The 22,922-nt window shown below is 40.8% G+C and overlaps 1 long non-coding RNA gene across 8 annotated transcripts in view; it reads right to left on the bottom strand.

Annotated features, from left to right (window-relative positions):
- The window catches only part of LOC122462045, a 47,132-nt gene extending 29,920 nt beyond the window's left edge, over nucleotides 1-17,212 (bottom strand). For 4 of the 8 annotated variants that reach the window (XR_006284374.1, XR_006284376.1, XR_006284372.1 and 1 more), the window contains exon 1: nucleotides 17,202-17,212. This is a non-coding gene — a long non-coding RNA (uncharacterized LOC122462045). Of the gene's footprint in view, nucleotides 1-8,362; nucleotides 8,369-9,127; nucleotides 9,140-10,878; nucleotides 10,911-11,617; nucleotides 11,621-12,356; nucleotides 12,381-16,923; nucleotides 16,936-17,201 lie in introns of those variants that run through there. The other 4 variants (XR_006284378.1, XR_006284373.1, XR_006284377.1 and 1 more) reach the window with 4 other exon arrangements.
- Nucleotides 17,213-22,922: the final 5,710 nt, after the last annotated feature.

Raw genomic sequence — 22,922 nt, 5'->3', positions numbered from 1 at the left:
AGAGGGGAATCCTCTGTGTTTTGAATCTGAATACCCTGTAAAGTATTTTCCATCCTGATTTTACAGAGATGATTTTTACTTTTCTTTTTTTCTTTTTAATAAAATCTTTCTTTTAAGAACCTGACTGATTTTTTCCATTGTTCCAAGACCCAGGGGTTTGGGTCTTTGATCATTTTTTTAACAAATTGGTTAGGCTGTTATTCTCAAGCCTCCCCAGGAAAGGGGGTGTAAAGGCTTGAGGGGATTGCTGGGGGAAGAGGAACTCCAAGTGGTCCTTTTCCCTGGTTCTTTGTTAAATCACTTGGTGGTGGCAGCATACCTCAGTCAAGGACAAATAGAGATTTGTGCCTTGGGGAAGTTTTTAACCTAACCTAAGTAGAAATAAGCTTAGGGGGTCTTTCATGCATGTCCCCATGTCTTTACCCTAGAGTTCATAGTGGGGAGGGAACCCTGACATCATGTCTATCTTTCCCTGGCCACCATCTCTTCCTTCCCACTCTGTGGGGTTTAGTTCCAGGAGCAGTGTTAGATTCCGGTAGTACTTGCATTCAGGGGTATGATTATGCCTGTGTGTGTGTGTGAAGTTCCTTGCATCCTTGCTGTCCCTATTTGCACACCAGTGCATGGGCCAGACACAAATGATCCCATAATGTTTCCCATGAATATATTTATCTGAATCCCCTTTTGTTATCTTTTCATTTAACATCACTACAAACACATTTTAGTGGTTTTCCAAATGTGTGAGATCCAGGCAATGTCTTTTCTTGTCAGTGACAAAATAACACTCACACATTTCTGACATCTTCTGTCAGACATTTAATACCTGGACCAAAAGCAAACAAATATAATGCTAATGAGTACTTTGAAGCACTAGAGCTAGAATCAAACAAAAAAAAATTTTAAGTGAATGAGTACATGGTAATTCTTCAAAAGCAGCTTTAGAAAATGGCACCCTCCCACTGAGTTGTGGAATTCATGTTGGTCTCTCCTGCAGATTCTCACTTTGACATTCATGAGCCATGCTTCAGAGAAATGGAATAATTGCTGGTGGTAGACCATGCTAGTAGACTTGTGCACTAGCAGGGATATGAGTGTCCCAGAGCCCAGGAATACAATTTAACATGTTGTGCCCAGAAATCTTTTGTTACTAATGAAAAAAAAAATCTCATAAAGGACATAATATTCTAGGTGTTGCAGAAAAGGGAAGCATTTTCTTATTGATTCACGAGGGATCTTCATACTCCATAAAAGACATCTCTCAACACTGTTCTGACTGTGGCTAATGTCTGATATCCTTTATCAGGTTTCACAGCAAGGTTATGATGATTTTTGTTCACCCTAATTCAGGAGCCTTAGCCATTTCTGTGGCTATTGAAGGGGCTGAAGAGACATTGTCTCTTATTTCTTCTGAATCAGATGAATCAGGCACATACAACCTTAATTTCCTGCTTTTTGAGTACTTAACTCTACAACCTCATTTCACTACCCCAGGTTATAGGAGGGCCTGGTATGGAATAGATTGAGAATTGGGTACCATATCTGACCTTTGAATGGGAAATATTCTCAGTGAATATTCCCACTGCCTTAAAGGTCTTTAAATGTTTCCATGTTTAGTTTCACAGTTCAGTTGAAAGAGTGTTAAAGAAAGCAAGTAAGGAAGTTGAGTAGTTGCTCAACTTTTCATTAACATCTTTAAAAATCACTGTATTCAGGAGAGATTCCTGAGGACTGAGAAGTGTCAAACATCACTTCACTGCTTCCTTCTAAATTGTCAAGAGACAGACTAGGGAACTAGATCAGTGAATTTATAAGCTGGAGGGGTGAGCGGGGGAATTATGGGAACTCTCATGTGAGGTATGTGATGTGTAGGGAAAGGCAAGAATAGCACAGTTTGATTAAGGATAGCCAGCATAGATTCAGGCAGGAGAGGTCATGCTTAACTAACCTGCTGGAGTTTTTTGAAGATATTACTGCCACAATAGATAAGGACAATTCAGTGGATGGTATTATGTTTAGATTTGCAAAAAGCATTTAACAAAGTACCTTATCAGAGTAATGTCTAAGGTAAAAGTCATGAAATAGGAGGTAAAATGGAAGACTGGAATAAGAATCTTTGCCTGAAGGGAAACTTTTAATTTTGGAAATGGGGGAATACCGTAAGGATCAACTTTAAAATTTCTGTTCATAAGATATATTTTCAGCCAATAATTTGTATGCTGCCACTGGGAATAAAATCTCCACATATGTAGGTGAATGTAAAATTGGAGACAGAACAAGTAAATGAAGAACAATACAATGAGATTCAAAAGGATTTATATATCTTAGGCAATTTAACCATTGTAAGGATGCTTGGTTTTAATCAAACAAAAATTATAATAAAGTCTGAAATGGAAAGTGGAGCTATTTATTAGCTTAGACTACAATTATTCAAGAACATGAAACATGCTCAAATTGTTATACTGAAATGTGTAATGATTACACATTAGACTTTGCTCTTCTTGTATTAGCCAGTTAAAATGACAAGTTGAAGTGGCCGCATTTGATGTGGCAAGTTGAGAGCGGCAGTGAACATTGCTGAGTGATGAGTTGGCAACTGGCACACCTGAAGAAGGATGCCGGTATTTTTCAGTCAAAGAGATTTATTCTCCACTGCCTTATGCTCTGGGTTAGTTATTTATATATGTGCAATGTGAGTCTAACGTGCTACCAATTATGTGAATGTCTACACTGTAGTCTGAGGTATTTTTCTGCATAAGTAGACATACCTGAACTAGCTTTACCTACACCGGCACTGGCTAAAAATAGCAGTGTAGATGCAGGAAGGTGAGTATCTACCCAGGATAATCCCAGTATTCTTGTATAGCCAACGTTGAAGCCCTACTTCTGCATCTAGATTACTATGGTTAGCTGCACGCAAAGTTAGTGTGTGGGTCTGTCTATTCATGCTGCAGTCAGACTTCAAATTGCCATGTAGACCTACTCTGAATAGTAGTATTTTATTTGCAATTTGCACTGCTTAAGGCAATGGCAAATAGGGACCAAATAGGAACTACCTGAATGTAGTCAAATCTTGAAGATTAAATACACTTAGGTCAAAAAAACAACTGAAAGTTAATATTTCAATTTAAGAAATCAGCAGCCATGCGTGACATTGAGAAAATTGATTCTCATCCATTCTTACACAAATTGGTGGCTCACTGTGGTCTACATATTTCTCATGTTGTTCAGCAGCTTTCTGTTATAAACAGATGGATGAGTGGAATAATGTAACTTAAAGAAGCTTTTCAGCATAGATCACTTTGGTGGCAATCATTTAAGGTTATCAGATATGAAAGATGTTCCAGCAGGGTATGCTGGTCAGAATGAAGAACATTGACATTGCTTATATAATTGTAAATGATGTATTCAGTGTGTTACATTATAATCATAACAAAAACATAAATTGTTAGAACTCCTTATGCCTGCATGAGCTGTTAGAATCAGAGAATTGTATAATGGCATTTTAGAGTCAAATAAGTGTCTCTTGGTCTTATTGAGCTGACAAATAAAATCTGTAGGGGAAGGGATCCTCATTTAGGTTTGTACCATTTGTCATCTTTAAGAGTTACTCCTGGGTTCATGAAGGCTGGTTTGAAAAGTTGTCATGCTTCTTTAAAGGTGAAATCAAATATTTTAAAAATGAACTCTGTAATATTGCAGATTACTAACAGAACAAATGGGAAGACTTAAAAATTACAAACACACCTATTTTAAATGGGAACTGGAAAGCTTTTAATGGGTAAGGACCCAAATTCAGACCCTCCAGATGTGTTTCCTCTGCAACTATTGGGGACATGTTTGTGACCAAATACACCTCTATATTCACACCCCATACACTATTGTAAGAATTGTTGTAAAAATATGCCTTGTAAGATATTATTTGAAAACTTTAACTCACTGGTCAATAATATATTGGTGAAATGTATGTAGTGACATGTGTAAAGCTATGAAATTCCCTTTATGCAAAGTTAAAGGCATATATTCAAATTCATATAGACCTGATTAGGCACAATTGTTCGAGCATGTCTTAAACAAAGGGATGTATGGTTACCTCAATTTACAATGTAAGCTCTGAACAGAGTCCTCAGGCAGTGAGAGGGAAAAGAAAAGAGACAAAGAAAATCTGCATGTCAGCACATACAGGTGAAAGAAAACCGCATGAAGCATCTTTCCTACTAGACTCCAGGTCTCCTGCTCAGCTGAATAGAACCTTATGAAAGGGGGCTGAACTATAAAAATCAGGGCAAACACCCCAGGAGATCTTTCTTCCTGTCCATCTCCCTCTTTGTACCTAAGGAGACAAAAGAAACAGCTGATGGACTTAGAGGGAGAAGTCCTGACCTGAAAAGTTTTGTCAGTAATGCTGTTGAAAGGATGTGGCAAGACTTTACCTTAAATCCAGTAGAGTCTGTTAAATTAGGCATTAGGATGCATTTTACCTTTATTTTCCTTGTAACCATTTCTGACTTTTTGGCCTCATTATTTGTACTCACTTAAAATCTATCTCACTCTAGTTTAAATAGACTTGTTTTATTATTTCATTGAAACTAATCCAGTGTGTTTAAATTAAATGTCTGGGTAACTCTGTTTAACGTGGTAAGATGTTGTGTACTCGTCTCTTAAAGGGACAATGGACTTAATATCCCTGGACTGTCCAAGAAAGAGCTGGACAGAACACAACATACATTTTGGGGGGGTAAATCTGGGTCTGAGAGTATGTTGGCATTGTCCTGCAAAAGTAACTGAGGCTGATAAAAGCCAGAGTGTAATGCAAATGTGACTGACAGGCTGCAGTTACACACAGATACTGAGGGTCAGGCTTGACAAAGCCCTGGCTGGGATGATTTAGTTGGGGATTGGTCCTGCTTTGAGCAGGGAGTTTGACTACATGACCTCCTGAGATCCTTTCCAACCCTGATATCCTATGATTCTATGATTCTATGGTATGAGTTGGAAGGTTGTGTGTGAGCAGCCCAGGTGGGAGCTACAGCAGCAAAGCATTGTGAGGTACCCAAGCCTGCAAAGCAATGGTGATGCAGCCCCTCACTGATTTGGAGTGCACCCTGGAATATCACAATGCCAAAAAGTTTTCTTCATGATTTAAGATGAGTTACCAGTAGTTAATAAATAAAGCGGAAAAACATTAGATATACGAGAATATCTAAAGAGAACTGCTATGGTTGCCAAGGTACATAATTCAGGCCTTGTTAGTCTCATTCATTCTCATTCTCTTGAGACTTCCCAGTGGCTCTCAACCTACTGACTGGTCAATTGATTGATGTCAGGTAAACACAATTGGGAGTTGGACAGAAGTCAATGGGACTTCTTACATAAGTGTGAGTACAGAATTCACAACTGGCCCAAGCAAGTGAGTCTATTGAATCATAAGCTAAATAGTTCAACTCCTGTACTATTTCTTTAAAAAAATTGGAGCTTATTTAAAGTCTGGCTATATTCAGTTTCCCATTTTTACTCTGTGTGTGTGTGTGTGTGTGTGTGTGTGTGTGTGTGTGTGTTTTGTTTTGCTACAGTGACTAATCTTAGAGCCAATATTTTTTTTCCAAACTACATCGTCTCTTCTTCTTTGATTCCAGTCTGCCAGCTCAGCAGCAACGATGGGGACAAATGAAGTCTTTCCACCACTTTCTGTCCTGAAGAAGCTTCATGGTTTGTACATCTTTAAATGTTTTAGTTCAATGTCATTATTCACTGTTTCTATCCAACGCATCTTTGGTCTTCCCCTACTTTTAGTTCCTTGTACTCTGTTATATATCAGCATGTATGGGATCCTTTCTAGATCCATTCTTAACACATGTCCAAAGCCTGGCAGTTATCTCTCTTGAATCTTCTATAATAGCATTATTTCTTGCCCTTGCCATTTTCTTATCCCTTCATTTTTCACTTTCTGATGTTTTGAAACTCTCATTAATCCCGTCAGCCAGTTCATTTCTGCAGCCATTGTCTTTAATTGTCTGCTTTCTTTACATTCCAACATTCCAACCTGTACAGCAGTATTGACATGACAGTTGTCTCATATACACTGATTTTAGTTTCTGTAAAAGTGTCTGTAGCAGATCTTGCACAGTTTTCTGATTACAGTACTGGTGATCCTCATTTCCCCTTCCTCCCCACCTCTACTTGTTCTAGTTTTTTGTCTCCAACTTTGACCTTTACCTCTTTCTCTTGTCTTTCAGTTGTTATAATTCAAATTTTGTAGATGGGGTTCTGGAAGGACTTGACAATGTATGATACCCTTGAGAAATTGATCAAGTTGACAGAAAACATCTACAGTAAATTGATAAGTGCAGTAAGAGTAGACAAACTGATGGAATGGGTCAGGATGACCATAGGAGAGTCAAGAATGCCTGCTATCTCCAGATTTGTTCAGCGTGGTGCTGAAAGCAGGAAAGGCTGTAGCACTGAAAGATTAAATGAGAACAGTCATGTTATGTGGCAGGATAGTGAATAACTTTAGATTCGCTGATGATATTGACTTCAAAGCATTGACCAAGATGGATATAGAGAGAATAACTGACAAGATAGCCTGGGAAAGCAGAAAATTTGGACTGAAGATCTGCACTGAGAAGGCAAAAAATATGGCAACTGGAAGACAAGAGGGAGAGATAAAGATCAAAGCCGGAGACAATGAACTAGAACAAACAAAATACCCCCAAATTAAAATATTTTATAGTTACAAACATCTTGACTTTAATTAAAACAAATATGAGAACTATAACTGTTTGCTATTCTTTTCCATCATAACCCAATATAATATTACATAGACTAAAATGATATATTTCAGTTTTACATTTCCACCAGTAGGTGGTGCTAGTTTCTACATTTTCTAATAATATAACAAGCAATCTTCTCATACTAAGTAAAAAATGTGTTTCTGTTCTACTGAAAAAAATATTTATAGGTGATGAAGTTACACTCAACAGATGCAAGGCCTGATTTTAGATCAATCTAACGTACAATAACTGATAACTGAAATCATGTGGCAGCTTAGCTTTCGTTCTAAAAAATGTAGTTAAAAGATTGGAAATTTTCTTTTATAAATTGTTCCAGTGGCCCAGCTTTGTGGTTGTCAAGTCACAATTGTTCAAGATAAATCCGAGTCCTACATCCTCAATCAGTGAAGATGCCATATGTAGTATTATTGGAAGTCACCAGAGGGCAACATTACAAATAGTCCTAGAAGTTCTATTTTGCTGACAGTATCGGCAGTTGTCTGCAGTGTAGTTGTAGCCGTGTCAGTCCCAGGATATTAAAGAGACAAGGTGGGTGAGGTAATATCTTTTATTGGACCAACTTCTGTTGGTGAGACAGACAAGCTTTCAAACTACACAGAGCTCCCCTTTAGGTCTGGGAAAGGTACTCAGAGGGTACAGCTATGCTCACTGCTTAATTTATAATGAACGAGGTGTCAGGGTCAAGCAATTAGGTACTGGGGCTCAAGCAATTTTTTTACATTCATAACTGATGCAGCAAGCCCAGAGGTGCCGGAGCTATGAACTGCTAAGTCTAGAGGTGTCGGAACTCAACCCTGGCACAAATTAAGCATTGTCTATGCTGCAATTAACACCCATGGCTGGCCCATGTCAGCTGACTCAGGCTCGCGTGGCTGTAAAATTACAGTGTAGATGTTCAGGGTTGGACTAGAGTCCAAGCTCTGGGATCCCATGATGGGGAAGGGCCCCAGTGCCTGGGTTCCAGCCCAAGCCCAAATCTCTACATAGTAACTTTTGCAGCCCTGTAGCCCAAGATCTGTGAACCTAAGTCAGCTAATATGGGAAGGCTGCAGGTGTTTAATTGCAGTGTAGGTGTACCCTGAGTGTCACAGTTAAATGGGCTGGAACAGATTGCTTAGTATAAGTAGTTAACACATATTTTAAGGGACCATTCAAGGTGAAATGGCCAGTTAACACCCCTGCTGTCATAGGACAAAAAATGAGGGTTAGCGGGTTACAGATTGTTGTAATAAACCATAAATCTAGTGACTTTATTAATACCATGATTTTTAGTGCCTATCAAAGTTATGAATTTAAGCTCCCAGGCTTGTCTTTTAAAGGTGTTGTACAGGTTTCCTTTAAGGAAGGGACTGATAGGTAAGATATGGAGTGATAGTTTTATGAAAAGTTAAATCTTGGAGAAATACAGATTGTTCTTGTGGGGCGATTTTTTTTCAGCATCTGAGCATAGAATGAGTAAGGTTTATTTTCTATTTGAGACGCTGTCTGAATAAAATAAATCCTTAGTTGCAGAGCGCTGCATACAGGGTATACCCATGCAAGAAAGCAAAACACTACATGGTGTCGGGCACCTAGAACTGCAAAGAAGTAGCCCTAGAAGTTCTAAAAGTTGAGGGCAATAACAGCGAGGAAAGGGACATATTGGACTCTGTGGAATATGCTGGAGTTTAGCAGTTCATGATCAAATGGGAAAGAATGAAATCTCCACAGGAGTGGTGAAATTCAAGCAGCATGCAGAGCTGCTTTTCAAGAGTCTCATGAAATTCAAAAATAAGAGGAAAGATGCTGTCATCTGCTAATCTGGGTTGGTGAGCAAGAGAGTCATTTATGTTTGGAGATGTCTGCTAAAGATAGAAAAGAGCAAATGGCATATTACAATAGACTTGATGAATATCTTATCCTCAAAGGATAGATTCCGCTCATGATTTCACGGTCACCACGATAATTCTCCTCTTCAGTTTCACCTTCACAGGCCACCTTGGTATGCAGATATACTGCAACGGGTGATGAGAGAGAAAGAGAGAAGACGGTTAGCACACCTGTAGATCTGAGCCATCTTAATGAAATATATTTTTTAAAAAGGATCTGGTTAGAGTTAACTGACTGCATCATAAAAATATGATGAATTTCTGTGTGGTGGATAACTAGTAGGACGAAAAAAAAGAGGTTCCTTGCTTCTACCACTATATATACAAAACCAAGATCATAAGATTTGTTTCAAGTGATGGGCAGTTTTGGTGACTTGTCTTCTTCCTCAGAAACTGATTTCAGTCCTTTCTATAAAGAGGAAATTTCTTACTACTTTGGAGATAAAAATGAAGCAAATTACATCCAACCTGTCATTTTCTTTGGATAGAGGGAGGAATCTGGAGAAGACACAAGGTTTAAGCTTTGAGTTTCGGCCAATAATACTCACTGAATCACTTGATGTGTTGGGAGGCCATCACCCACAACCTGTCTTTTGGATCAATGTCATTCCTAGCTGGTGAATGACAGCAGGGAGAAACTGGGTTGTTTAACGATGGGATTTGTGAATGGTTTCTTAAAGGAGGGGAAGCTCTCTAGAGGAACTTACTGTGCAGCTTTTCTCAAGAAACTAACACTTGATGCTGACAATCTGTCTAAATATATTACAATTTTGGTTAAGACTAGAGGCTATCGGAAAGGCATGTGAGCATCTAGATCAGAGGTGGGCAAACTACAGCCTATGGGATGACCTGCCTGGCCCCTGAGCTCCTCGCCGGGAGGCTAGCCCCCATCCCCTCCCCCACTGTCCTCCTTCCCCTGCAGCCACGCCGTCGTGTGGGCAGCGCTCTGGGTGGCGTGGCAGTGTGTCTGGCTCCAGCCGGGCGGTGCGGCTGCCAGACATGCTGCTCTGAGCAGCATGGTAAGGGGGCCGAGGCCGGGGGGATTGGATAAGGGGTAGGGGGTTCTGGGGGACAGTCAGGGGACAGGGAGCAGGGGGTGGTTAGATAGGGCAGAGGTTCTGGGGGGAGGGTGGTCAGCGGATGGGGAACAGGAGGTGTTGGATAGGAGTGGGAGTCCAAGGGGGCCTGTCAGGGGGCAGGGGTGTGGACAGGGGTCAGGGCAGTCACAGGACAGGAAGACAGGGAGAATATGGGGTGGAGTCCCAGGGGGCGGTTAGGGGTGGGGATTTTCGCAGGGGGCAGTCAGGGGACAAGAAGCAGGGGGGGGTTGGATGGGTCGTGTTTTCTGAGAGGGGCAGTCGGGGGCAGAAGGTGGAAGGGGGCGGATAGGGGGTGTGGGCCAGGCTGTTTGGTGAGCCATAGCCTTCTCTATTCGGCCCTCCATACAGTTTTGGAACCCTGATGTGGCCCTCGGGACAAAAAGTTTGCCCACCCCGATCTAGATGCCTCAGATTTCCTTTTACCATGACATTCTGGGTACAGGACAGAAACTCCAGTAGCAATGGATGATATGCAGGTGTCTATAGATATACTGCAACGGGTGATGAGAGAGAAAGAGAGAAGATGGTTAGCACACCTGTAGATCTGAGCCATCTTAATGAAATATATTTTTAAAAAAGGATCTGTTTAGAGTTAACTGACTGCATCATAAAAATATGATGAATTTCTGTGTGGTGGATAACTAGTAGGACAAAAAAAAATATGCTGATATTTTAGATGTCATCTGTCTTCAATTCCACAGATTATGAGGTGCTGTTTACTCCTCTGTAAACTTTAGTTATCCAGTATAGGGCTGCCGTGAGCATTCTGAGCATTCTAAGTTGTTCTATTCACCTCTAATGGTCTTAACAGATAGCAGTCTAGGGCTCCATCTTATCTTCCCTCCTGTTCATTGTTTACATGGAGCCATTGGGAGGGTTAATGAGGAGGCCCTGGTTTCAAATATGCTGGTGACACGCAGCTGTGTATTTCCATATCACTTGACCATTCCTGTCAAACATCTGCTGCAACGTTTGGCGGATGCTGCAGCATGGATGAGAAGTAACTGGCTGAAGCTTAATCCAGATAAGATTGGATATGAACTTTGTTACTATGATCCTGCTTTTGTCTCCTGGCAATTACACTGCAGAAACACTTACAACATGGAGTCCTTGTGGCACCTTAGAGACTAACACATTTATTTGGGCATAAGGCCAAAATTTGTTAGTCTCTAAGGTGCCACAAGGACTCCTTGTGGTTTTTGCTGATACAGACTAACTCGGCTACTACTCTGAAACTTACTACATGGAACATTTCCTTAAATTAACCTTAAAACTCAAGCTGATGCATCATCCCCCCCCCCCCCCCCCTTCTTGTGCAGTGTATCTTAGGAGAAAAATGTAATCTCAAGGGCTGCTTATTGGTTTCCTGGTGAAGTTTAAGATCCTGACCTATTTTAAAGCCTAAATGATCTGAGTCCTGCCTCTTAGTATATAGGGACCTCAGGAGGTCATCTAGTCCAACCCCCTGCTCAAAGCAGGACCAATCCCCAATTTTGGTCCCTCAAGGATTGAACTGACAACCCTGGGTTTAGCAGGCCAACGCTCAAACCACTGAGGTATCCCTCCCCCTTCATGTGTAAAACTGCATCAGCATCCTGAGTCACGGGGATATAGAACTGGAGTCCCTGCAAGGATTAAAGATCATCTTTGTGAGTGACCCTCAATTTTGGAACATACTCTGTCTGAAATAATCTGAATTTAAAGGCCTTCAGGATATGCTATAAGGCCCATTTCTTTACCTTGGCTTTTGAAGAGGAAGGTTCACACTCCAAGCTGATGTCTGTGGTAAACACAGACATAGCTTGGACTTGATTTTATTAGGATACATCTCTTTCTCTGGCTTAAGGGTGAGGAGCACTTACTGGCTTTATTTTTGAACTATTTTTATTTTTTTGGCCAAGATACCTGGAGTCCAGGCTACGTGCTTTGTTATAAATAGATACATACAAATAAAATAACTATAAACATTTGTTTGAAGGTTAGCCACAACACTATAAAAATGTATCTGCAGGGAGCTAGAAGTTTGCATTTAGGAAAACATAGATATAAGCCTAAGAATTTAGAATCGAAAGCCCCAATCCTGCAAAGACTTCAGCAAATATGCTTTGTGAATAGTCCCCTTGACTTTCAAAATCCTATTTTCTTTCAATGTTAATGTTTGACAATAAAATTCTCAGGAATTTCTTCAGAAAAATAGCTGCACCACACCTGTAAGCAGGCGGGCTATTGTCTGGGAGAGGGAACAGTGCTTTGCAGGTTGGGGCGGAGGTCAGAAGTTACTGCAAAAGGGGGCGTGGGTCAGCATGGTGACACTGAGACACACCCTGGGACTGGAAGGGAAGAGGAGTTAAAAAGGGGCAAGTCTGGGCATGTGAAGCTCTTTTTCCACGTAGCAGAGTGAGGCAGCATCCGCCCTCTCTCCCACTGAGGTGGCAAAATACCAGATTTGGTTAGAAAAGGAGTACTTGTGGAACCTCAGAGACTAACAAATTAATTTGAGAAAGCTTATGCTCAAATAAATGTGTTAATCTCTAAGGTGCCACAAGTCCTCCTTTTCTTTTTCCGGATACAGACTAACACGGCTGCTACTCTGAAACCTGTCATTATGCAAGATTTGGTTTGGACCTTCTGTGCATTCTGCACTAGCCACTCCTTTTTAGGAGGACTGGGAAGTAATTTTTTCCTCACCACCAGATTGGCCTACAGGGAGTGGTTGTAGCTTTTTATTTTTGCCTTCACCACAGTAGGTTCAGGGAGGGCTTTGTTATGATGAGTAGGGAAGGGTGTTAGGCTACGAGGTCATTGTGTCATTGTGGGGCAGATGGCCTGTGGAGGTACTCCACAGGGAAGGCATAGAGTGACCAGATAAATGGCTTGGTAAAAGAAATAAAGAGAAGGTGTTGGTTAAAAAGAGGTGGAATGGGGAAGCACCAATCCCCCTTTATTATAGCTCACCTTAACCCTTGTTCGGGGTCGGTGCAGGGGGGAAGGGGCTGGTAACATCCCAGCAATGGGTTGGCTGCATGATCTGGATGGAAAAAATGGGGTGGCCGGCAGAAGTCCCCTGGGTAGTTAAGGAATGAATATGAAGTTACCTGCATTGTACACTTTTATCTGCCGGGTAGTCCCGGACATCTAATAATAAAGTTGTGGCCTGAATAAAACCATAGCAAGTGTCACCTGTCCTTCCTTTGGTGTAGCCAGATGAAGATTGAAATGCATGTATACTTTAAAAGTTACTTATTTATATAATTGCTGCTGTGTCTCTTGTACCATTTATGAAGTTGACCGGATGAGTTTATGTACTCTGGGGTTGTTTTTGTAGAGGATCTTGTATTTTATGTTCATTTGTTTTCTTTTAACACCCTATTTCATTTTTCTCACCTCCCCAAAGATTATGTCTGACATCTGACACATCAATTTCCTCCTTATTTTCAGTATACAATGTGTATTTTATTGTCTACCCTTTTCACCCCTGCAATCACATTTATTCAGTTGTTTAAGATTATATTTTAAAAAGATGCAAGCTGTACATTTGAGGTAAAGCTGCAAAATAAACACCATAATTTTATTAGGTGAAGGACCATTACTTTTCAAAAGAACATCTGAAGTGAGAGCCAGACAATTAATTTCTCAATCTTCAAGAAGAATTTAAAGGGAGTTTGCTATATTATCACTTGCTCACATCTGTGGCTCAAAACTCTGACTTGTGCAAGTAATCCTTACTCACAAAAGTAGTTTCATTGAAGGAACATAGCCTTCAAAACATTACAGCAGAAGGTTTTATTTTATGTGACCCTAATTAATTCATGTCGTAAGGAAGAAACTGATTATACTCACCACAAATTTCTGTTCCGAATAATATACTACACTATTTATAATATATCTCACAATAGCATTAAACATCATGTGTATTCATTACTATAGTCATGATTTTATTGCATGTACCATCACATTACAAGATATAGTCTTTGATACAATAAAGCACTTTGGTGTGTGTTTAACTTTAAGCTTGTGAACAATCAATGCACATTTTCACAAAGGAGTGAATTCATTGGGGCTATTAATGTGCTTAACTTTAAGTATATACTTCCATGCTTTGCTGAATTGGGGCCTACATAAATATAGGGTCTGCACATAATACATTTGCTCTGAGGAAACAGAAAACTTTTTAGATCATTTTTCATCTACTGTGTGCAAGTTTATTTCTAGTTTGATTACTGATTTTTTTTTCACTAGTAATTCTGATTGAGAGGACGCTCATTATAGAAATTCTTGGTATATTACCCGGTTGCTTAATGACACCAGTCATTTTTCATTTATTTGTATCTGAGATACCCTTTCCGATCTTAAACATCATGCTCAACCACACACACAAAAAAAGATTTATTTCAGCGCAGCATTTTTTTTTACTCTACCTATGTAATAAATTGATTGGTAGAAAAGTTATTTTTTCTACCTAACTGTAGACAGGCCATTAGTGTGTGATTTTGAATCACCAAGAGCAGATAGTGATGAATGGCTATTGATCATAATTCTAATTGTTTCCCTTTGATAATGAATGTTGGCCAATGTTAGAAAATTACTATTGCTAAGAAAAAAGGGTATATCTTTGAAGAAAATGAGAGAGGGTATGGAAAGTAGATCTGACAAACAGCTCAGGCAGCTGTAGAGCTGAGGAAAGCAGTTATATTTAAATAGTATAAATATTTAAATGTTAGCATCCCTTTACCATTTCTAAAAAGTCTCCAGAGATTAATAGACTGAAAGCACAAAAAGCACTCAGAGAAATGAAAGCATACTTTATTTTGGGCCAACACTCTAGAAACATTATAAGGTAAACATGTTTCATAATATTGGCACTGACAGCAGACAGACAGTCTATTGCTGTTAATGGCTCTAATTTGAAGAGGACAGAATGAAAACCTAATTTATGTGACACACAGGATTTGTTGACTTTTTGGTTCCAAATTTAAAGCAGTTACATTTAACCAGTGAGCTGCCATTTTGTGTTTTGTACCTTTAAATCCTTTAACCCCATTTGAGTAATCACTATAAGCAGAAGCTTTTGAATCTTACTCCTGATGACACCAAATGGCAAAACTTTGCCTTGTTGATTTATTTGGGAGCAGAATCATGACCAAGTATAGATGAAATCTGGAAATTTTGTCACAACAGCTGATGGATGTTTAATGAAATAATATGAAACACAGGAGTTTAGCAGACATGAATAAAGTTGTGATTTCCCTCATTTTAAATTTTAAAAACATTCCAGTTTATGTATGCACGTATTTCAATTTCTGATTGCAGAAGTGCCTTTCCATAACTTGTGTAGCCATTTGGACATCAGTCAAAAGTTACAAGTGTAGTAGTTAGTCCAGGGGTTCTCAAACTTCATTATATTGCGACCTCCTCTGACAACAAAAATCACTACATGGCCCGAGGAGAGGGGACCGAAGCCTGATTCCCACTGCCCCTAGTGGGGGAGTTAAAGCCTGAGGCCTACTGCCCTGGTCAGAGTAGGGGATAAAGCCAAAGTAGAAGGGCTTCAACCCCAGCCAGGGGGCCTGTAACCTGAACCCTGCTGCCCCGGGCTGAATCTCTCGGGCTTCAGCTTTGGCCCTGGGCAGTGGGGCTCAGGCTTCAGCCCCGAGCCCCAGCAAGTCTAAGCCAGCTCTGGCGACCCCATTAAAATAGGGTCATGTCCCACTTTGGGGTCCCAACCCACAGTTTGAGAACCGCTGAGTTAGACTAATGAAACTCATTGTTATACAAAGAATGTCATACAGATTGCTTAATTTAAAAGCACGGATAACAAATTAAGTGACAAGTAAATCAATTAATTAATGAAGATCTGGCAGAAAAACAAATACATCAAATGCTGTGCTCTTTAGGGTCCCCCTAGTAGTGCAATTATATCAACACAGTTTACTAAATGAAAAAAAAATATTAAAAATTATTCAGTTTATGTTCTGTCCCCTTTTCCAGAGACAATTCAGTTTGTTTTAAATTTATCAGAAAAAATCTATCAAGACTTCATTTCATAATGTATCTGTAAATGTTTCCTTGCAAGTGCAGAAATGAGCAGTTACTTGTTACCAGTAATCTCATTTAACTATCAATATAAAGTCATTTTAAGAATATATAATCAAATAATAGTATCAGATGTAAGCTCTTAGGGAATCTTCATCCACAGTAAAATAGAATCAGCACAATACTTGGACAGTACTCAAGCAATCAGTTTCTATTTGGAAATTTACAAATAGTTTTTATAAGAAGCATATCTGAACATTCAATAAACCAAAGGAAAAAAAAATCTGTACAAAACATTGCAAACCTTGGGAAGATTTAAAGAATTTCTCATAAAGATTGTAGTGTTCCAGCACAGTATACTTCTTTACATTATGTATTGCCTGTGGGATTGGGAAAGCAGTAATCTGATAATGCCTTTTTAGTGAATATGGGACTTACATTCATTATTCAGTTTAGTTTACATTATTTTTAACAAACTCAGAAACTCAAAGACAGTAATTTGATTTCTAGCACCATAGTTCTAGATAAGGAAAGCAAAAACAAAATTATTTTAAAAAGAACTACTTGTCTATGTATGTCAACAGAAATTACACCTATTTAAGAGGAACTTTCATGCCACAGTTATCAAATTTGTATAAACTCATGTATTATATTATTATAAAGTGTTTTATAATTTATTTCTATGGGACTGACCCAAAGTCCACTGAAGTTAAATTACCTTTGACCACAATGGACTTTGGATCATCCCTATAAACCATTCAAATATAGCAAAGTACTTTGCCACAGTGAACAACTGAAATGCTGTAACTCAAGAACTGGGCTCATCTTTGACTCAGACCTCTAAGTGCTCACATCCAGTCTAGAGCTAAATCTTACAATGATTCTTCCTTCATAACCTCTCGAAGATGTTACCTTTCCTATCCATCCACAGAGCTAAACTCATGCAATCCAAACTTTCATCGTCTCCTGTCTTGATTATTGCGAAGTTCTGTTCTCTGATCTTGACAAATGCAATCTTGCTCCATTCATATCCATTCAGAATACTGCTGCAAACGTAATTTTCCTAAGCCATCACTCCAACCATGTTATACTCTCTTCTCCATTGGCTCTCTTTTCTCTAGTATATTAAACATAAGCTGATTTGTCTTCATTTTCAAGGCCTTTTGTGGCTTATCTCCACACTGCATGTACTCTTAAATCCTCTATTGATATTGACTTCCAGCTCTGATCTTCCCATGATGTCAGCCTCCATTTTATACTTGTTAAATTTTCAAACAAGCCCCTTTATGCTTTCTCCCATACTGTCCCTCATGTATGGGAGTTCCCCATAAACATCTGCAAAGTTCCCTCTTTATCCTCCTTCAAAATCTTCCTTAAAACTCTCCTTTGTCGTGATGCCTACAATATACTTGAAAATATTTAGGTCACTGCTGTGCTGATACCACTGTCTATCGTGCTGAGTAATATTGTCTCATTGTTTTCTTGTCTTCTCCCATTTGTCTGTACTCATTTGATGTCTTTTGTCTTATACTTAGATTGTAAGCTGTTTGGGGCAGGGGCCTATTTGTTCTGTATTTGTACACCTAGCAAAATCGGGTCCTCACTAGGGCTTCTTGGCACTATGGCAAAACAAATTATTAATAGCAATAATGGATGTTTTCAAGAAAATCAAGGCCAATTAACAGAATCATGTTTTATATGAGTCATATTATGAAGGATATTGTCAAATTGGAAATGTAAATGTTTTTATTTCAGTGCCTCCTCTCCTCCACCTGAACACATAAGTAAACTTGGTATTTCTTTAAAGGTAAGGGATTACAAACATGCTCCAGTGTGGAGCAGCTTGCAAAATCGGAGGCCAGAGAGTACGAAGGAAAATATCGTGCTGTGGGTTGAAAAATTGATTCAGATTTACTACTACGGTTAGCTTGTTTAACCCAAGGAAACAATTTTCTATAAAAACTAAAAAAACTGTGATTTATATCCTTTTACAACTCAATATATTTCCCCACTTAATGTGCTGCATCTTTTGTAACCACTATGTAAAGATCATGTGACTATATCAGCTAAAAGCAGTAACAATGATAATAAACATCTTGAATACATGTAAGTGCAATTGTTCCAATAGTTTTATAGCCTTTATCCTTCACGTTCACTTCAGAATTTTATTTTTAACTCTGAACAGTTTTGTGTACGTCAGTGAATATTTCCAGCTATTTCTTTGTTGCTTTTTTCATGCCCTTTACCATCAATTTTGGTGTATCTGACAAGCCTAAAAGTAAAAGATGGACTTGGATAGCTGTGTTTTGATTTTCAGCTTTCACCTTTTGCCTTTTTGCAATAGGCTCAAAGAGCTTAATCTATTTAGCTTAAGAAGGAGAAGGTTAAGGGGTGACTTGATCACAGTCTATAACAGGGGTTCCCAAACTTGGTTCACAGCTTGTTCAGGGCAAGCCGTGAGACATTTTGTTTACCTGAGCATCCGCAGGTATGGCTGCTCGCAGCTCCCAGTGGCTGCGGTTCTCTGTTCCTGACCAATTGGACCTGCGGGAAGCTGCGGGCCACAGGGACGTGCTGGCCGCTGCTTCCCGCACTCCCATTGGCCAGGAACAGCAAACCGCAGCCACTGGAAGCTGCAGGGGGCCGTGCCTGCGAACGGTCAACATAAACAAAATGTCTCACGGCCCACCTGTGGATAACCCTGGAGGGCCGCATGCTGAAGGTTGCCAACCCCAGTCTATAAGCATCTGCATGGGGAAAAAATATTGAATAGTGGGCTCTTCAATCTAGCAGGGAAAGGTATAAAATGATCCAATAGCTGAAAATAAGGCATAAATTTGTGACAGTGATGATAATTAGCCACTGGAACAATTTACTTAAGGTTGTGGTGGCTTCTCCTTTGGGGGAAATTCAATGTCCTGTGTTATCCTGGAGGTCAGACTACTTTTGTAATAACATTAAATATATATAAAAAATAAAGAGGAACTGGAACATAAAATACATCCTGGTGAGTACAATAACAAAAAATGTCCTGCAAATAAATTGGGTCACAGCAGGAAAGGCTCTGAATGTAAGCAGCAGGCTCCTAAAATTGATCAGTTGTCTCACTGAAAGTTAATGGAGCTCTCTCAATATAGAAACAATATAGTCAATCATACTTGATAGTAGTAATTAACTAGTTATGAAAATTAGAATAAGCTGAAAATATTCCGAGGATGCAGCAGGAAGATCAACAAAGTTGCTGATTTTCTGGCTTCTGTAATGCCAGAGGAAGATGATGAATGTATGTATTAAGTATTAAGATACGAAGCAACCAGTCTAGAAATTGTACTGTGCTTCCTCAAATTACTTCTAAACTGTATCATGTTTTGAAGATATAATATTAGTTTTACCAATAGGGCCCCAACCAAAATTCCAGATTTGATCTAAACGTCTTTGTGACAGCGTGTACTTGGTCCTTTGTGGCCCCCTGCTGGAGGTCCTGTGGTCCTACCATACATTGCCCCAAAAAGAAGCAGTGAAGGTGAGTTCTCCAGGCAGGCTTTGAGAAGCTGCATAGTAATCAGCTGCACAGCCCAGCAAGCTCAGATAAAGGAAGCTGCAAGGCCTGAGCAGGGCACTGCTTGGCCACAGGCCTTTGACTAGCTGAGTTTGCTTAGCCTGGAGGAGAGAGGACCTGAGAACTTTAACTCAAAGCTAAAGGACCAGGAACAGAAAGGCCCAGGAATGTAGCAGCAACTAATTAAAGTAGTGGTACATGCCTGCTGTTTATAGGGTCCCAGGATTGGAAACTGGAGTAGTGACTAAGGCTGGGTTCCCCCAGTGGTAATGTGGTCTAACCCCTGAGAAGTGGACAAGGCTCTTTTAAAAGCCAGGTGAAGGGGGGATTTAAAAGTCCCAGAGATGGAGCTGAAGACCTTGGCATTTTGTTGAACTCCGTGCTATCCTGGAAGGGGTCCATTTTGACTGAGTGACAGGCTAGAGGGCTGAACCACCTAATGAGATCAGCAAACTACAGAGGGTTCCAGGAGAGGGAAAAGATTGCAGTGCCACACCCAGCTGCTAGGAGGCTCTCAAGAGGTTAGTGTCTCCATCTCCCATATTACAATTTAGTTCAAGAAGAGGGGTTTCTTGGACTGGCCCCTGAAACAAGGGGACATTAGAATAATTGATAAAACTTTTAGCCCAGCAGCAGCACAGCTCTGCTGAAACTCAGCATGTACCAACTGAAGGGTAGCAAGAGGCCTGGTTAGCCACCGAAAAACAGCAGGCTGCATTGCTGGAGGTGATTCAGCTATAGCAACAGCAGTGACTCCAGGAGCACCTGTCTCAGGCTTTGCAGGGAGCCCGGTGCGATGGGTTGGATCACAGAAACCCCCTGGGAGCTGCCACCTGATGTGCCAAGACTTCTTCTGCTCCTCCTTTAGTGGCCTGCCTGGTTTGATCCAGACCCGCTAGCCTGCTGCAAACCCAGACCCAGGTCTGAACCACTTATTAATTAACCCAGTAATTAATTAATACTTGGGGGGAACAGCTGTGCATATCTCTCTATCAGTTTTATAGAGGGCGAACAATTTATGATTTTACCCTGTATAAGCTTTATAAAGGGTAAAACGGATTTATTTAGGGGTTGAACCCCATTGGGAGTTGGGCATCTGAGTGTTAAAGTCAGGAACACTTCAGTAAGTTGCTTTCAATTAAGCCTGCAGCTGTTAGGGGACATGGTTCAGACCTGGGTCTGGGTTTGCAGCAAGCTAGTGGGTCTGGCTCAAACCAGGCAGGGCACTGATGTCTTAAGCTGACAGGGCAGAAAGCAGGAGCAGAAGTAGTCTTGGCACATCAGGCGGCAGCTCCCAGGGGATTTCTGTGATCTAACCCATCACACCCGGCATCCACGACAGCATCCAAATAAGCCTAGCTATCACAAACACCAAAAGGAAATGGGATCAGACAGGCCCACCCTGGGGATGCAGGTACTATGGACAAATGGGGCATGAAGGATGGGCTTGCCCTTATACAAATCCTGATTGTAAGGCTGGCCTGGTTACAATGAGCACCAGAGAAATTAGTGGGGCCACGCTATTGTGAAAGCAGAACAGAGGATGGTGGGGACCCCATTTGGCAGAATCTGTTTGGGTTGTGGAGAAATGTGACACATACAAAGGGGTTGCCCTGGGGAAAAAAAAACCTCAAGCTCTGGAAAACAAGATTGTTACTATCATGAACCCAGGCTTCACAGGAACTGGCAGGCTTGGATTTGCCAAGGAAAGAGGACTGAGGACCTTAAGTTAAAAGTGGAAGGTCAGTCAGGAGTTTTAAACGCCCCTTTTTCTGAGGGCAAGACCCAGCATCTAGTGTCAACCCCAGGAAGAGAACTTGGGAATATGCATATATTTTTACAGGAACTGTAAGTCAGAGCTAGGGGGCTGAAATGACTCCACTGGAGAACAGCTCAATGATATGTTCTGGGGACAGTGCAGTTCCCTGACTGGAACTGTTAGAGAAAGGGGGGGATCTGTTTTGCACGATCTGGAATCTCATGGAAATGCTGATAATCAGAACCCTTGGATGAGCACCAAGCACCCCTACAAACCACAGAATCAGATAATGGGTCTCTGGCAGGAACCAGATAATAGGATGAAGGCTTATGAGACCCAGATCCAGGGAATAGTATAGAGGTGTTTCCAAGTTATGAAGAAGCTGATCAAATAGCTGGAACAAACCAAGAGTGCAAACCAAGAGTGCAAAGAAGGCTGAATGTACAAAGTTGGCCAATAAAATTAAAACAAGTCTACCTGGTGAAGAAAATATTGGTCAGACACACAAGGATCTGACAGAAAGGCAAGTAAGCTCAAGGAGCAGCCCAAGACAACCAGTCTTTTTGGAAAGTAAGGTCTGGTCTACACTAATTAGGTAAATTAATCTAAGTTCCACTAGTTAAGTTATGTAAGATATTTACAGACTATTTTAGATTGACTTACAGCAGTGTCTACACTGCACTCTGTTGATGGGAGTTGCTCTCCCGTCGATATAGCTTCCACATCTCTGGGAGGTGGAGTTCTAAAGTCGGCAGGAGAGTGCTCTCCCATCGACTTATCACATCTTCACCAGACTGACTAAATCAATTCCTGCTGCATTGATTGTAGCAGTGCTGATTTAGCCCATAGTAATGACAAACTGTAAATTATTTAAGCCAGTGGATAAATTTTTAGATCTGGGGAAAGAATGTCCAGCCTAAATGATAGATGAAAGGAGTTGGAATACTTGCTTGTTTTGGAGAGGGATCCAGTAGGTTGGAGACCTGAAACTGGCCAAAAAGATGTTATGGTTGTGGCCAGACGGGACATTTAAGAAGGGTGTACCCTTGGGATAGAGAGAACCCTGACTAAGGAGAGTAAAGAGTGTGACAAGCTCTCCAGGCAGAGATGCCTGGTAGAGTAGACCCTGAAGAAGAAGGGCAAAGATTGGATAGGAGGGAATGTTACCCACAGATTAAACTACCATCCCAAATCCTTTCAGGGGGGAAGTATGTGATGGGATTACCTGGAGTTCCTGCAGTGCTACTATACCCTACCCCAGGAAGGAGCAGTGAAGGTGGGTCCTCCAGGCCTGCCTAGAAAGGCCTCCTAAAAGCAGCCACAGAGCCCAGCAGGCTTAGATAAAAGCCTTAGCAGGTCAGAGAGCTGAAGAAGGATGTTTTTCTCAAAGGAGCACGTCTGGCTACATTTACTAGACCCAGGAGGGAGAGGACCTGAGAATTTTAACCCTAAGGTAATGGGGTGAAGATAAAGAGACCGGGGGGAAGAGGCCCTGGGAATTCAGCAGCAGGTAATTAAAGGAAGCTGTATGTGGCTACTGCTTTGGGGGTCCCTGGGTTGGAACCCAGAGTAGTGAGTGGGGCCAGGTTCCTCTACTGGCAAAGTGCTCTCAGCCCCTAAGGAGGGGACCAGGCTCTTTTAGAAGCCCAGGCAAAGGTCTGAATTTAAAGGGCTCAGAGAAGTGGCTGTAGACTCTGGTAAGGGCAGAGAGTTTCTTTAACAATTTGCTATCGTGGAAGAAGTTCACTTTGACTGTGTGACTTGGCCACTGAAGACCCACCTAGCGATTATTGAAAGCCCTCATGGGGCATC

This window comes from Chelonia mydas, chromosome 1, assembly GCF_015237465.2.
Source record: "Chelonia mydas isolate rCheMyd1 chromosome 1, rCheMyd1.pri.v2, whole genome shotgun sequence".
Classification (NCBI taxonomy): domain Eukaryota; kingdom Metazoa; phylum Chordata; order Testudines; family Cheloniidae; genus Chelonia; species Chelonia mydas.
The sequence above is the reverse complement of the archived record's forward strand: the minus strand, read 5'-3'. Positions and strand labels throughout refer to the sequence as shown.